The sequence below is a fragment of the Medicago sativa genome, chromosome 3, assembly GCF_051527215.1.
Source record: "Medicago sativa cultivar Bolivia chromosome 3, Bolivia_mono, whole genome shotgun sequence".
NCBI classification, from domain to species: domain Eukaryota; kingdom Viridiplantae; phylum Streptophyta; class Magnoliopsida; order Fabales; family Fabaceae; genus Medicago; species Medicago sativa.
In genome coordinates this window covers 10,935,055-10,949,462 of record NC_140751.1, presented here as the reverse complement: position 1 = coordinate 10,949,462, position 14,408 = coordinate 10,935,055, and the positions used below count along the sequence as shown (strand labels likewise).

General features: G+C 32.6%; 1 long non-coding RNA gene across 1 annotated transcript; it reads left to right on the top strand.

Moving 5' to 3' along the window:
• Positions 1 to 2,531: 2,531 nt before the first annotated feature.
• Positions 2,532 to 3,403, top strand: LOC146935667 (uncharacterized). Its single transcript, XR_015033098.1, has 2 exons — positions 2,532 to 2,669; positions 3,085 to 3,403. It is a non-coding gene; the product is annotated as an uncharacterized LOC146935667 (long non-coding RNA).
• The last annotated feature ends 11,005 nt before the right edge of the window (positions 3,404 to 14,408 follow it).

Here is a 14,408-nt window from a genome sequence, read left to right as displayed (position 1 = left end):
TTTAAATCTCCTTTATATATTTGCTGGAATTAATACAAGTAATTATCAGTTGTGAAACGAGGGTTCTTATTCAAGTGATTAATTTGATGGATCTAGCGTCCCATCATATGTCATGTTGCTCCACAATCACCCTCAAGGTCACACATGCAAACATGGGGTAAAGGGTCGTCAATCCTCTAGGATTCTATAAACGGTCGAATGGTTAATAAGGCGGGGACTTAAACTCTCATGGGTAATTGAAACATAAGCATAGTAGATATTCCTAAATTGTCATCTAAAGGAACCACTTTTACCTATGAATCTCAAAATTTCACCACATACCTTTGATTGAACCTAGTAGATAAATGGATACACCTAACCCTATCTTACTAATAAAGCTTGGAATTTATCTGGTATGTTACACTATTTTAATGTTTTGTGATCTATAATTGTTTCTACCCTTGTATATGTAGCGATAATTTCTTTTTGTGTGCTCTACCTAGAAATTAGAAATGGGTTCTGTTGGAATCAAAGCCAATTTGAGATTTTGACATTTGATGATTATAATTTTATTCTTTTATCTTGCATATGAAAAAGATTAGTAAAAATATTTATGGCTGATATATTACTTGATGTTATTGTAGCTATTGCTTGATGGGGAACATTGTTTGAAGAAGCAACATTCGGGTCACAACCCATACACCTGAAAATCTCAGTGGCTAGACTTTTGTAGCGGCTATAGCTTGATGTTTAGGTAATTTTGAAGTTGATATAGTTTGAAGAAGCAATGTAGTGGTTATAATTTGATGTTTAGGTAATTTTCGCTTTTCTTTGAATTTTGTACACACGAAAGTGTGTAAACATATTAGTAAGAACAAGTTCCAATGGTGTAGACTTCATTTGGTAAAAAAAAAAAAAAAAAAGAGGTATTGCTTGAACTTCCTTATACAATGTTGATGTGAAAATATTATGTCCAAATTAGATTGACTGATACAACTTCCTTATACCATTAAAATATGCATATTTTTTTTTAATATAAAAGAATAAAATATGGTCTCAAGATGATTTGGCACAACTACAGTAGAAAAACGCACAAGTTTTAAAAAAAAAATATAGATCTCACATCAATGTCTATGCTACAAACAATGTGAAAACCCTTATGTTTTGTTTTAAAGAACACTTTTCACATGGTTTGCTGAACCAATTTAGAGTTCTCTCTCTTAGGGATGAAACCAGAAATTAACTTTAGGGATGAAACCAGATATTAAATTTAGGGTGGATAAAATTTTAAAGTATAACGACGTATGGAAAAAAATAAATTTTCAAATACACAATATATGCAAGAAATTAACATTTACTTCTGAGGTTTTCATCGTCGTTGTTTCGTGGAGTTAATCATCAATTATAACATTTGAGGTAAATATTTTTGCTCATATAAATCATTTACATGCGGTTCCCATATACTGATCCTCAAGCAATATTGTCAACCATCAATATTAATGATCAATTTGCTATGTGTCCTAGACTTCAAAAGTCTTTACTTCAAAAGTCATTCGTTTGAATTTCTAGACTTCAAAAGTCATTGACAATTACTTTGATGTATTGCGGAAGGAAATTTCCTTTGACATTTGCCTACTAAGAAGTGAAGAGTATCAACCAACGTGAGAAATAGAGAATTACGTAGTATGATAACTTTGACCTTACACAAATTTATACTATTCTATTTTAATTTTTATTTCTAAGTAGTTTTTTTATTAAAAAAAAAAAAAAATTGGAGGAAGAAGAAATTGTTTTAATAATAGTGACACTAATGTCTTTATTACATATGTCTCAGGTGGAATTTGAACTAACAAAATCAAGCCCTAACCACTTAGCTGACAACATAATTAATAAAGTTTTATATTAGCAATGCATGGTTTTTAAACTCAATTAATAATATTGAATTTATTTTTCCCTAAAGAAATATTGAATTTATATAGGGAAATGTTAGAGAGTGTTTTTTTAACGAGGACACTCTTTAAATATTCTAAAATAAACAATTACTCTTTAAAAAAGTCAAATATTTCAATTTTTAATGCATTGAATACACGTATTTTATAAATACATATCACTTATGGTTCTTAAAAAGTGTCCCGGGGACACTCCTTAACATTTTACTATTTATAAACCAGTTTCTAATTGTATCCAAACCAATTTTGAACCAATTTACAATTTTAAACTAGTTTTCTAACAATTGTTTGGCTTATCAAACTAGAACTATAGATTGGTTCACATAGTTTAGGGAACCCTGAATGTTGCACCCTAAAGACTAAGCTCATGCAGTGTAAAACTTAATTACACAATCATCTAATCAGATTACAAATATGGTGTCACTTTATCGGATGAAATGAAATCTAACAAAATGAAGTCATTATTAAAATAAAATAAAAAATACCATTAACACATAGACTTTAAAACTATTATGGGAATAGTCTTCTTTAGATATTTCTTGAGGGAGATTTCTCTCTCTAGCTAGGTCTATATATTTCCATCCATTCCGCACGCATTTCACAAATACATGCTCTAGCTTCTACAAATTATGTTAAAGATGGCTTATTTTAAAAAGCTTTTCTTGAATCTATCTTTGCTATTTATGCTTCTCTTTTCAATAAAATTGGCAACAGCAAGGCACTTCTGGAATCGTAAAGCACGTAAGTGACCTTGCATCCTTACAACTAATGGTTAAAATCTTAAAATTGTGCTATTTTTTCTGATCTAACAATAAATAAATAAGTGAATAAATAGAAAGTATTTATATTTGCACACCTTTAATTTCTAACCATGCATTTAATATACTTCATTTTCATTCTATTTCCCTTTCGTATCACATCATCAATATATTACATATACTAATTACTTTCTGATTTTTCTCTCTTTCAAGCTGTATACATACTAATATGAGTGTACAAAGATAATTTAGTATAATTATAATTTATGAGCTCATCATTTTTCGATCGGTTCTTTAATACTTTATTTCATTATTTTTATTTTCTTTCTAAATTTATGCATTACTATTTACTATTACTAATTCATGTCGTTTTTTTTGTTTTTGTTTTTTTAACTTAGATGGAAGCTTCCTTTATGTTACTGATGATGTAGCACACGGCCACAATTATCCTCTTCATGGATGATCGGAAACTTACCAATTATGCATAGTAAAGCAAGAGGAAAACTAGCAAAAATAATTAGTAAAGAGGTTGGGGAAGAAAGCAGGTTGGATGTCGTGGGAAATTAAAGGCTTGTTCTGGATTAGCAAAAATAATTAGTATATGTTGTTTTGTTTAATGTGGACCTATGAGTATTATTGAGATTATATAACTTTATAAATAATCAAATTTACAAGGAATAAATTCAAAAACTAACTCATTAATAATTAACTCATGAATTAATCTTGCCTTTGCTCAAAAAAAAAAATAATCAAAAATTAACAGAAACCAGCATGGTTTTTACAGATTTAGCTAGCAACAATACAAGAAACTTGACATTCGATGACAACGAAAAACAGTAGGTAAATATCATTTAGTCGTAGGCATAGCACGATAAACATACACGTACAGAATGTTTTACCTACGGATGGTTGCCGTAGGTACAGAGCCTACAGGGAGCTGATAAATTGTTTTACCTACGACTTTGATTTCACAATCTTAATTTTCTAACCACACCAATAACTCTCAACAACATGAATTCATCACCAATTACTCACCATGGTTTCTATGATAACAACACCAAATTTATAGAATCACAACAACCCTCACATAAGAATACCATAAAATAGAAGTTTCTCCCCCTTACCTTGAATTCTCCAAAAGTGCAGCTTTTGGCTTGGTTTTCCTTAACTCACCATGGTTTCTATGATAACAACACCAAATTTATAGAATCACAACAACCCTCACATAAGAATACCATAAAATAGAAGTTTCTCCCCCTTACCTTGAATTCTCCAAAAGTGCAGCTTTTGGAATAGAAGTTTCTCCCCCTTACCTTGAATTCTCCAAAAGTGCAGCTTTTGGCTTGGTTTTCCTTAGCGAGGTTTAATCTCCTTTCCTCTCCTCTCTTCTTTGGTTCCCACGAAACTGTTGGAATTTGGGGCCTAACTCAACCTCACAAAACCGGCTTGCAAAGTGAGGATTGCCTCCTGAGGAGGCAATCCCTCTTCTCAAGAGTCTTGTCTATCCGATGTGGGACTTGGGTTTTTCCCAATACACCCCCTCACGCCCAGCACTCTTTGGGCTGGGTGCGTGAATAGGTAGGTGGCCCTTGTGGGCTTGGTGCTTGAATAGGTAGGTGGCCCTTGAATTCGACAAGCTCTGATACCATGTTGGAATTTGGGGCCTAACTCAACCTCACAAAACCGGCTTGCAAAGTGAGGATTGCCTCCTCTTTATAAACTCTTCTCAAGAGTCTTGTCTATCCGATGTGGGACTTGGGTTTTTCCCAATAGTAACAACCCTTTTGCCTCATCTCTATTTCTTTCATCTTTTTTCCTGTAACCCTAATCCAACCATGTTCTTCTCTATATATAGCCACTACTTGAGCTAAGTCTTTCTTACATATTCTTATACTAACTTATTATATGCACCCCTAGTCTGATTATTATTCTTTCTACAATTGTACAACCTCTCTGTTTACACCACCCTCTGTCCACACCGCTAACGCCACACGACCTCTCTGTTTACTTAAACCCCTTTCCTATCCAGTTTTGCTAATGCACCTCTGTTTGCACTTTACTTCCTTACCCTTGCTAAAAACACTATTTTCTTCATAAAATTGTTTTGTCCCATTATTTAACTGACTAGTCAATTCCTCTACTTCCTCATTTTTCACAACATCTGTAACTACGAATAATTTAATTTAACAATGTCGAACAATTAATACTAATACTAATAATAACAATAATGCTAATATATTCCGATAATGAATATTATCTAATAATAATATCAACAAATTAGTATTTAAAAATTAGGGTGTTACAACTTTCCCATGATTGGTTTTTTATCACCATTCCAACAAAAAAAATCACCCTTTTAATGTTATCTCTCTCTCTCTCTCTCTCTCTCTCTCTCTCTCTCTCTCTCCCCGACCCTTTTTTCTTTGACCATGTTTTTAGATTGAGATTCATTCACATCAACAATATCAGATTCATATTCAAACTCCGAAGGAAGAATCGAAGTGAGATTGTCAAGAACTAACCTAGCTTGCTTGTTAAACGGAGATCTGAACCAATGCGGAAATCACAATAGACAGTGTTCGATGGGCTCGCGACATGGTTTTGTCATGGTGAAAATGATAGAAAGAGAGTGAGTGTTGTTGTGTTGTAATGGAGGAAGAAATGAATTGGTGGTAGTGGTTGTGTCATGCTGTGTTGCTGCATTTCAATTCTAGTTTTGGTTTTTTGATTAATAACGGGATCCAATTAATTAGAGATTTTAGTAAATGGTGAAAGATTCAATCAATTATTATTTTTTCTGAGCTTTTTTGTTCAATTTTGTTTTGGGTTTCTATGAACCTCATATTTAAGATGATGAAGATCAAGAGGAAGAAGAGGGAAGGAAAAGAAGAAAAGGAAAAGAAAAAAAAAACTAGGTGTTGGTGGTTCACTTTTGTATAGAATAGATATGCAATCAAATGGTTGAAATCATTTCAAAAATATTAGACATTAAAAAACTAGTAGAGATGACCAAAATAGATAACGACAAAATACATAAGGGACCAGTTTGAAACATTTTCTCTCTCTACCGAAACCACCTCCTTCAATCGCCACTCTACTTCACCTTCTCCTATCGAAACGTCTTCTCTACTATGTAGCCTCACACCGCCGGTGGTGCGATCAAATCTGTTGATTTTGTGACGCCGTCCGCAAACCCAGATGGGTCACTTACTATAATATCCCGCTTAACAACACTGCCATTTGTCATTTATCTGTGTCAGCTATTTTTCAAATTATCTATGAGATTTTTGAACCAAGGGCAAAATGGGTATTGCCAGCCAAGATTTGTTCTAAAAAAAAAATCATTCCACAAAATTTCTACACAATTCCAATCCTTTCCACACAACATCTAGGCCACACAACACATACAACACATCTGGGCCACACAATACAACACCTTTGTGTGACCCAGATTTAATGTCACGGTGACATTATGTCACCTAAGTATTTTCTGAGAGAGGGCCAATGGAAATGTTAGAGAGAGAAGGGAAGAAATTGTGATATTTTTTTGGAAAATACTTAGGTGACATAATGTCACCGTGACATTATTCTGGGCCACACAAAGGTGTTGTGTTGTGTGGCCCAGATGTGTTGTATGTGTTGTGTGGCCCAGATTTAATGTCACGGTGACATTATGTCACCCAAGTGCTTCCCCTATCTCTCACTCCTCCTCCATCATCTTCAAATCATCCAAACCTTCAAGAATCATTACAAAAAGCCATGCATATGGGTTCCTAGAAGTGTTATTTGCAACAAACAAGCTTCAATTTCTTCCTTCCCCATTTATTGCTCAAAACCGCCCCCTTCCCATAAGTTTTCAAGTCACCATTTTTCTCACCAATCCATCGGAAATCACTTGAAAGTAAGCTTTTAGAGGTACCCATGATGTTTTAATTACTTGGTAAGCAACAAAATGCATTCCCTTCTTTCTACCATGAAGGCCGCCCCTTACCCTTCAATTTGGGGGAAAATTTCTCTTTGTAGAAATGTTCCAAATTCAAGTTTTTAGTGTGTTTAAATGTTATGGGAATGATGCTTTTAACATGTTTGAATGTTATAGGAGCTATTGGAAGGAGAAGGAGCTTAACTAGTGGCTTGGATTTGGAGGTTGTGCCTCAAAGTGTTCAAGAGGAACCTCCACAAGATTGTGAGTTCCTTTAGATAGGAAAAACTTTCCTTTGGGTAATTAAATTATGTCTTTAGAATAATAGATTGTGATTTGGTACATTAGGACATAATTTAGTGACATTATGATTTAGGATTTTATACCCCTGCTAGTGTACTCTAAAATAGCCATTATGTTGATAATTATACTTATGGTAATGTAGGAGATAAAGGACAAATATTATGACAAGTTTTACACAAGTATGAATAAATATGCAATTTCGGCTAAAATTCCGGAAAGTGAGAATTGTTGGATTTTATTACTTTGTTTCAATTCTTAGCTAATGTAAATTACACTTTTAAGATGATATAATGGTTTGGTTTGGCTAAGAATCTAAATTCTCATTATTACCGAATATGTAGCCGAAATGTGTAATGATGTCCTCTAATCACATACTACCATAATGTATATTTATTGGTGTGAAAGGATGTTTAGAGTAAATTAGTCATGAATAATAGTATGTGTAAGTCAGTAACCCGGGTAAATTACCATTCTAGAGGACGGATATTTATTGACACTTTTCAGTTAGAGACGAGAATTTAAGTCTCTTTATCAGTTATGATATTAAAATGATTTATAAGCTGTGGCTTTTGCTATCCTCGCCAGTTAGGATACAAAAGGTTCCCGCCAGTTGGAACGGGCACTATCCGTAAGGATGACCCCACGACAATAAGAGGAGTCCGGTATTCCCGTCAGTTGGATTCCCATCAGTTGGAAAAAAAATACTGGTTAGCAGTGGAATAAATTCTGGGGTTACTCCACCTGATTTTATTCCGTAAAATCAATTTAGATAATTATATTGTTCAACGCTAACTTTACTAACTCAATTGATAGCTAATGTGATTAAATATTCAGTTATGATATGATTACAGAATTACAGGTTAAAGATGAATAAACCTCAAAGAGGTTGAATTTAGATAGAGGGCAATCATAGGTATCCCCAAGGATTGCCTGCAGCCTAGGATAGGTGGAGCTCACTGAGACATAATGTCTCATCCATTCCATTTTATTTTTTTACAAGTGCTCATACATCTAGCAGGAAAGGTAAAGAGAAGGCTACAGATTGAGTTTGAGCTTCCTTGATGGTGTATATATGTATATATGTGTTTCTGAATATGTCAGAGTGTGGTGTAGACCTAGACATTATGTCAGCTTTTATGTTTCAATTGTGTATGATATTATGTGTTCGTCAGACAGTATTAATGTTATCCAATTATGTATCGATACTTACTCAGAAATATTTGGACATGTAATTCCAAGGCATATGTATATTATCAGTTGTCAAATATAATCTATGTATTGTAATTTAATGTACCCGATACGAAATTTTAACGCTCTGTAAAAATTCTAGATAGTTTATAAGGGCGTTACACTTACCCTAATGGCATTGTTTCAAGCGGAGTCATCTCCTTAACCAGGGACAATTTTTTCTTCTAGCTACCGTATCAGAGTACTGGTTTAGTTCAATTTTGTTTTTTCTTTTTGTTTGCAAGATTTTGGTTTGATTTCACGAGTTAGCTTACTGGTTGTCTTCAAGATCTAAAGGTAGTTTGATGTTTAGGTATCGTGAACCCCAACTGGGATGTTCACGTGGTCATCGACGTGTAGTTCGTTCCACCGCTGCATTCCACTATGAATTCGTTGTTGTTGTTATGGTTTCTCTACATGATTAGGTTGATTTGAGATTTTTTAGCTTGGATCCGGGTTTTATGGGTTTGAGTGTTTGTTCAAAAGAGTGTTCTCTATGTGATATGGGTTTTAAGTTACTTCGAGGCTTCTCATGCTTGCTATAGTTGTTGTGAGCTATTGGTTGTGGATCATCTACAATAATTGTAGTCGGGTTCACTCTCCAAACTTCATGTCATATAATCATTAACACATGATCTTTTTATACAATCTGGTTTCACCTCGGGGTTTGTTGGGTTGTACTGGTATTCGCTGTCAGGGGTGGATCTACTACTCAAAGACTATGTGGGGGCTAAAGCCTCACATCCAACTTCTCTATTTTTTTATTATAAATAGAGTACTAGTCATTTTGGTTCCTGAATGTGTCATGAATGATCACAATAGTCTTTCAATGTATTAAAATTCAAAAATAGTTTCTGATTTTGCACTCTGTTAGTCAAAATAGTCTCTTATAAGTAAGTATATTGAAAGACTAATATGACAATATTAACAAAGTATTCTAATATTAAGGATTATTTTGACTAACGAAATGTACAATCAGAGACAATTTAAAATTTTATACATTGAGAGACTATTTTAGCCCCACAAGTATCAAATGTCTAGATTTGCCCTGTTCGCGGTGGATGTTTCTTTTGAGTTATGTAATTTACAAGTTTAGGGATGTTTTCCCATCACCATTACAGTTGTTCCACTTTTGTGCTGTTAATGTTTGTATAACCCTTTAGGGTTTGTTTTAATGAATATATTGGGTCAAGTTCTTTACCCCCAAGTCTTCGTATTCCTCTTTTTTATTTGAGAAATAATATTTGTAAAACCTTTTTGTGACAATATTTTGACAACTTTCTATTATATTAACATTGTGCTTTAATTCTCTAAAAGTTGTAATAAAAGTTGTCAAAATGGGGACTCCACTTGTGTAACATAGTGGATTTCTATGTTATATAACATTATCCAATCCGTGTATGACATGTGGATTTTGTTCTCTTAACCTTTTAAATCGGTTAAATAAAAAAGCGTTTTTAAAAGACTTTTGTCTTTTCTGAAAAAATAATATTTTTATTTTTATTTTTATTTTTATTTTCATCCCTTAGGATTGTATTACTGGCTCTGATACCAGGGACCTGTGGGTTATGGCGGCAGGGTCGCCAGCGGAATTTTCTCGAACTTGATTTATCATTTGTTCGATTTTATATAAACCTTGAAATGGTTTTAAGAGCGTTTTAGCTCTTTCTCTTTGTATAATTGTAAGATTTTCTAAATCTTCTGTTTCTTTTAGAAAATCATCAATGTATTCTATATGATATTTTACTAAGTCTTGAGCACAAAAAAAAATTTGTTTTAACACAATTCTTTCATTATAAAAGTTTATATCAAAAATTATTTTTTCTAATCTCTTTTTAAAGAGTTCTACTTCTGTTTTTAGATTTAATCCGGGCATTATTGATTAGTCGCAGAGTTTTCCAAATTTTTGGCCTCTTTTAAGAGTGATTCGATTTGTGTTAGAGCTTGAAAAGGTTCTAAAAGAATTTTCGCTCTTGTTTTTTGAATCTCGGTGAGATTATTTTCTTGAATTTCTTCTAATAGATTTTCAATTAAATCTATGTGAACCATTGTTATAGTTTGAGCCTTATAACAAATTTGTTTGAATACTATTAAATCATAATACCATTCAATATCACTTACTATGGTTTTTAGTCTCTCTTTTAAAATTTTTAATTCTGTTTTAATTGTTAACCCAGGCATTATATGTTTGAACTTTCTAGAATTTTTTCTAAAGATTGTTCAAATTCAACTAGTTTTTGAGATGGCCATAACAAAGTTGTGGCTCTTTCTTTTTGTATAATAGAAACATTTTCTGTTTCTTCTAATTCTTTTATTACTTCATCTACATATGAAATTTGTAGAATCATTAAATCATGGATTCCCCAAATTGCGTTTTTCATTTCTATCCTAAAGAAATTTTCTTCTATTTTGTTAACTAGAGTATCTAGTTTTATTTTGAATAATTTTAGTTCATTTTTTATTGTTATTCCTGGCATTATAATTTTTTATTAATCTTTAAAAGTTCAGTTTTTATTTCTAATAAATTTTTATCAAACTTTATACTGTCTAATGAAGTTCTTGGTGGTAGAAACCTTGGTTCACTAGTATTTTCCTCTTGTTCTAAGAGAGGTGTTCGTTCTATTGTCATAATAGACTTTGATCTTTTTAGTGGCTTTAGAATCGGCGATTCTAGTTTTACTAATGGTGCAAATAGTTCATCTATTTGTATTTTTTCTCTTCCACTAAACTCTACACTATAATGTGAGTTACTTAGTGCATAATTCATTTTATAACTTATACTAAAAGGATGATTTCCTGGTCTCATAAGTTTTTGGTCTTTGAGTTTATAATGAATTACTAAAGATCTATTTAGATCTATATCATTTAGACTTAAGCCTATTTGTAAATTTATATCAAATTTTATTTTTCCACCTTTTAAATTTCCTTCACCTTGGGTTATTAGTGAATGTTTTTTATGCAACCTAGCATCTTCAATAAGAAGTTCTAGTTCTGAATTTATACCTTTCATAAAAGTACTTTTTATAATTATTTGTATAGTCGATATATGAATATATCCTATCTTCTGTCTTTTTTCTAACGATAAGTGTTTTAACCTCTCGTTTATTTGTTCTTTATCAATCATAGATATTACAACAGATCCATCTGTTGATTCCATTGGTATAGGAACTTCTCCTATCATCATTCCATATTTTAGAATGTTTTCTCTAGATAGTTTTTCTTTTATTAAAGAAAAAATACTTTTTTGTTTGAAGTTTTCTTCTGGTTTTAAGGTAAAATCTACCTTTTCTATATGATCTATCAATACATCTGCCATAAAACCAGATGAATTTTCTTTTATCATACTATATTCCATTATGAAATGTAAAAATTATAAAGTATTTAAAATATTTAAAATCATACCTGACTTTGTCTTGGATTTTTGATAATTCTGATCTTTCGATCCTTTGGATTTGAAATAATCTTTCGATTATTGATATTGAGAATTAAAATCTTTTGATTTGGTTATGACAACCTCAAATCCTGCGAAGCCCTTTCCCACAATGTTTTTCATAAACTAAGGTACTTACTTCATTGATTTAAGTCGTAATTTACAAGTGAGCATCGAGACTCTTATTTATAGAAGGAAAGGACTTACAAGTGGTTCACCTGTCCTTATCCATGACAGCAAAAAAGAAAAACAATTGAAACACGCAAAGGAAAAGAAAACGCATTATCACCTAAAGTGATAATATTCTTATCTCTAAGTGGACCCCATCTGACTCAGATGATAAGGTTTCACTATTACATCATAATAATTATATGACGCGTGTCTAGGCTTTTTCTGTAGCCTTATCTTTTGTTGCTGAAGTTGTCGGTATTTTGTCTTCTTCTGCCGACACTTTGTCTTTTGCACACCATTTACAGATATGCCCTTTGTAGGTTGAGAAGTATTGGCAACATTCCTGTTGTACTTCGTCTGGAATCCTGTGGAGACCATTTTCGAATCCTGAGAATAATTCTTCGAATTGAAGTGTTTGTTTGAGATGCTCTGTAGAGACCTTTTTCTTTGAGTCGCAGACCATGAAACAATAATCTGAGACATATAAGACTTTATAATTGGTAATGGATGACCCATATTTGATTAGATAGTCATAAAAACGCTTCATTTGTTGAACAAATGAGATTAATGTCCATCCAACACTTGTTGCATTTGGTTCTAGATAGGTTTTGTTTGAGATACCTATCTTTATAGCTGTTCTTGGTCTTACAGCCATCTGATTATTTTCTTCTTCGAACCATGGATATGTCTGTTCAAATTGGAGAAATATTTCTCTTCCTTTGGCAAGGAAGTCATTAAATCTTTTTGCTGTATCACCGATCTCTTTTGGAAGATCAGCAAGTTCTTGAAATCTATAACATTCTTTTTCCTCAAGATATACAGTCTTAAGCATTCCATAGTCATAGAATTCTTTAAGTAATTCCTTGGATATTCCTGGAACTGTATTAGCTTTTACCCCATGTTTGGTATTAACTGGATAAAAACATTCAATTGCTAGTTCTTCCTTGAAGTTAGCTAGCCATCTCCACTTTCCCATGAAATCATCGATGGTCTTTATCTTGTTTTTTTCTTTTTGGAGGTTTATAATTGATCCTACTGAAACCTTCTTTTTAGATTCCATTTTTGATGGTTGGCCAATTCCTTTAGCAATGGTCATTTCTTTATATGAGGCTTTGTAAGCTTCTTTTGCTTTCTCCATTGTTGGATAAGCTTTGTGTCTGACATTTTTGCCATTAATATGAAGGCTTGCAATTGCCCAATTGTTGTAGATGCCTTTCATCGGACCATCAAAGATGACATACACATTCTTTTCTGGTTGTAGATCGACAGCATCGCTTGGTTGGTCTAAACCATTTTTTGACTCTTCATCTTCTTGTTCAACTTTCTCAGCCCATGACTTTTTTGTATCTTCCTCTGGCATAGAACCTGCTGAAGATGTTGATGAAAAACTTTGTTGTTCATTCAAAGTTTTTGTTGGTTCTTCTGCTGTTGTTGGAGTTTCAACATTTATGATCTTGGTTAGGCTTTCGATCATTTTAATCATCTCCCCCCTCTCTGAAGAGAGTTGTTTTAGCTTTTGGCTATGAATTTCAATCTGTTCATCTTTTTGCTTCAAGCTATTGTAGAGAACTTTTAGAGCTTGCTCCATTCTCTTGTCAAAGTATCTGCAAAACAATTGTTTTCTGATTTTATTAGTTGAATATAAGGATAGAATTGTTGGATGCGCATTTGCCATCTAACAAGTCTTCCTTGTTTATGATCAACTTTTAAATTGTAGCGCCAAAATCCGCTAGCATAAGTTGAATCAGTTCTTAATAAAAATCTTGATGGAATTAAATCCATTCTCCATTTTTCTAAAACATTTAAACAAGAAAGGGTTTCTTTCTCATTGATATGATATCTTGTTTCAGCATCTTTAAAAGAGCCTGAAACATACTTGCATAAAACAAGATCTTTATCCTTAATTCGGATATTATTACTTGAATAATCAAGTTTTGAATCAGTTGAAACTGATGTTTTATCTGATCGTCCGTTAGGGATATCTGATTTTAACTGTGGGGTTGCGCCCACAATGGTATAGGATTGTTGTGGGGTTTCATCCTCAACATATCCATTGAGATTTAATCCCAATTTTTGTTTACCATTAGGTAGAGCTCTCATAACTCCAGCCCAAGTAAACTGGTTTGCATCAACATTTACAACCAAAAAATCATTTTCTGTTGGGTTGTATAGTTGTGGTAAAACTTTTAATTTTTCTTTTAAAGATTTTACAGCCTCAGTATCTTTTTGTGTCCATGACCATGGCACTTTTTCAGATATCTTCCTCTGTAAAAATTTTCTATCATTTGCTAAGTCTTGGAGAAATCCTTCGTTAGCAACATAATTTAAACATCCCAAAAATCTTTGGATTTGTTTTCTATCTGCCAATTGATCAGGGAAAAGTAAAATTTTTTCTTGAACATGTGGTGATAGATCGAGTTTTCCTCCTTCTCTTATGATAAGACCAAGGAATTCGATTTCTTGTTTCAAAAGTACTGACTTTTTTCTGGATAAAACAATACCTCTTTCTTTTATTCTGTTTAAAACAGTCGTAACATCTTTGATATGGTGTTCTTTACTTCCTTTAGTAAAAATAAGAATATCATCAATGTATACAAAGCAAATATGATCAAGACCTTTAAGAGTATTGTCCATAAATCTTTGGTATATTGATGGTGCTTGTTTTAAAC